Source organism: Rhinopithecus bieti, unplaced genomic scaffold (genome assembly GCF_001698545.2).
Source record: "Rhinopithecus bieti isolate Rb0 unplaced genomic scaffold, ASM169854v2 scaffold_5130, whole genome shotgun sequence".
NCBI classification, from domain to species: Eukaryota; Metazoa; Chordata; class Mammalia; order Primates; family Cercopithecidae; genus Rhinopithecus; species Rhinopithecus bieti.
This window is the reverse complement of record NW_016804792.1, coordinates 140,433-143,598: the sequence shown is the minus strand read 5'-3', so window position 1 is coordinate 143,598 and position 3,166 is coordinate 140,433.

The following is a 3,166-nucleotide window of genomic DNA, read 5'->3' as shown; positions in this document are numbered from 1 at the left end:
GAGCTCAGACCCACCTAACCCTGCCCCCACCTGATGGTTTTTCTCTCCCCACCGTGATAGCCAAAAGCAAAAGATGTAATCTCTAGGGAGCTCTGTGGCCCTGCCCATTACCCAAGAAACCTGAGTACTCATCCTGGCCAACACAGGGCAAGATTATGTCCCCCTTGTACTACTGCAGCTGGCACTCTCTTGAAAATGCCACCTCCTGGTTGGAGGAAAACCAACTCAAGCCTCTACAGCAACTCAGAACAGAACATCCTTGCTCCAAAGAAGGAGAAAACAACAGCTAATTCCACCACCTTTAACACCCTGGATAAAGAGAGGTCCTGAGACTGTCCATGTAACAACTTCACTGCTGGCACAACCAGCATTAGAGATAACCAGTGCACTAAACAAAACTATAACCAAGGACTCTCACAGAGTCCACTTCACTCCCCTGCCACCTCCAATGGAGCAGCTGATGGTATCCATGTCTGGAAGACCTGAAGACAGATCATATCACAGGACTCTTTGCAGACATTCCCCAGCACAAGCCTGGAGTCTTGTAGCCCTGCTGGGTGGCTAGACCCAGAAAGGCAATAACAATCACTGCAGTCTGGCTCTCAGAAAGCCCTATCCTAGAGGAAGTGGGAGAGCACTATATCAATGGATCATCCTGTAGGAAAAAAGAAGCTGAACAGCAGCCCTTGAGTTCAAAATCATTCCACTGAAACAGTCGTCCCAAATCAGGAAGAAGAAAGGTCATTCTTGTAATATGACAAAGTAAGGTTTTATAACACCCCTAAAAGATCACACTCAATTTCCAACAATGGATCTAAACCAAGAAGAAACTTCTGAATTACCAGATAAAGAATTGATAAGAATGATTATTAAGCTACTCAATAAGGCACCAGAGAAAGGTGAAAATCAGTTTAAAGAAATTAAAAAGCACAATACAGGACACGAATGAAAAAGTCTCCAGAGAAATAGATATCATAAAGAAAAGACAATCACAACTTCTGGAAATGAAAGACACACTTAGAGAGATGCAAAATTCACTGGAAAGTTTCAACAACAGAAACAAATAAGTAGAAGAAGGAACTTCAGAGTTCGAAGGCAAGTCTTTTGAATTAAGCCAATCTGACAAAAACAAAGACAAAAGAGTTTTAAAAAATGAACAAAGCCTCCAAGAAATTTGGGATTATGTTGAACATCCAGGCATAAGAATAATTGGTGCTCCTGAGGAAAAACAGAAATCTAAAAGTTACAAAACTAATTTGAGGAAATAATCAAGAAAAATCTCTCTGGTCTTGCAAGAGATCATACAAATACAAGAAGCTCAAAGAACACCTAGGAAATTCATAGCAAAAAGATCATCACCTAGGCACATAGTCATCAGGTTATCTAAAGTCAAGATGAATCAAAGGATCTTAAGAGCTATGAGGCAAAAGTATCAGGTAACCTATAAAAGAAAATCTATCAGATTAATAGCAGATTTCTCAGCAGAAACCCTGAAAGCCAGAAGGGATTGGGGGTCATATATTTAGACTCCTTAAACAAAATAATTATTAGCAAAAACTTTTGTATCAAGATAAACTAAGCTTCATAAATGAAGGAAAGATAGTCTTTTTCAGACAAACAGATAACCTAACATCCCTTCATGATTAAAACCCTCAGTAAAATTGGCATAGAAGGGACATACCTTAATGTAATAAAAGCCATCTATGACAAACCCACAGCCAACATTATACTGAATGGGGAAAAGTTGAAAGCATTTGCCCTGAGAATAAGAATCAAATAAGGATGCCCATTCTCACCACTTCTGTTCAACATAGTACTGGAAGTCCTAACCAGAGCAATTAGACAACAGAAAGAAATAAAGGGCATCCAAACTGATAGTAAGGAGTCAAACTATTGCTGTTTGCTGATGATCTGATTGTATACCTAGAAAGACTCATCCAAAAAGCTCCTAGATCTGATAAGTGAATTTGGTCAAGTTTCAGAATATAAAATCAATCTACACAAATCAGTAGCTCTGCAAAACACCAACAGCGACCAAGCTGAAAGTCAAATCAAGAACTCAACTCCTCTTACAACAGCTGCAAAAAATTTAAAATACTTAGGAATATACCTAACCAAAGAGGCAAAAGATCTCTCTAAGTAAAACTAGAAAACACTGCTGAAACAAATCATAGATGACACAAACAAATGGAAACACATCTCATGCTCATGGATGATAGAATCAATATTGTGAAAATGACCAATACTGCCAAAAACCATCTACAAATTCAATGCAATTCCCATCGAAATACCATCATCATTCTTCATGGAACTAGAAAAAACAATCCTAAAATTCATATGGAACCAAAAAATAGTCCACAAAATGATGTTATTCACAGCAACCTGGATGGAGTTGAAGACCATTATTCTAAGTGAAGTAACTCAGGAATGGAAAAGCAAGGATTGTATGTTCTCACTTATAAGTGGGAGATAAGCTATGAGGACATGAAAGCATAATAATTATGTCATGGTGTCTGGGGACTAGGGGGAAGGCTGAGACGAGGGGTGAGGGATAAAAGACTACGCACTGGGTATAGTGGACAGTACTTGGGTTATGGGTGCACCAAAATCTCAGAAATGACCACTATAAAACTTATCCATGTAACCAAACACTACATGTTCCCCCAAAATGATTGAAATAATAATAAAACAAGAAAAGAAAAAAGTTACCATAATTCCACAACCCAGCAGATATTACCACCAGCATTTTGGCATTTGTACTTTCAGACATTTTCTATCTATACAAATGCATGCATGTGAATAAACATTCTGGCAAAAGTGAAATAATAGTACATATATTCTGTAATCTATTTTCTAATTTTATAATATGATGTGAACATCTTTCCTTGTCAAGATATGTACAAGTATATCATCGTTCTTTATGACTAGAAAAAATTCAATTTTATGACTCTACCACAATTTAAATAGCCACAGATGTTGAACATTTAGTTTGTTTCCAGTTATAAATACTGCTATAACAAACATTCTTGTATGTCTATCTTTGTTCACTGATTATTGCATCAGAATAAATTCAGAAAAATTACAAAAAAAAAAAGAAGAAGAAAGACCCATCTATATGCTCTTTTAAAGAAACCCATTTCACACGTCATGATATCCATAGGCTCAA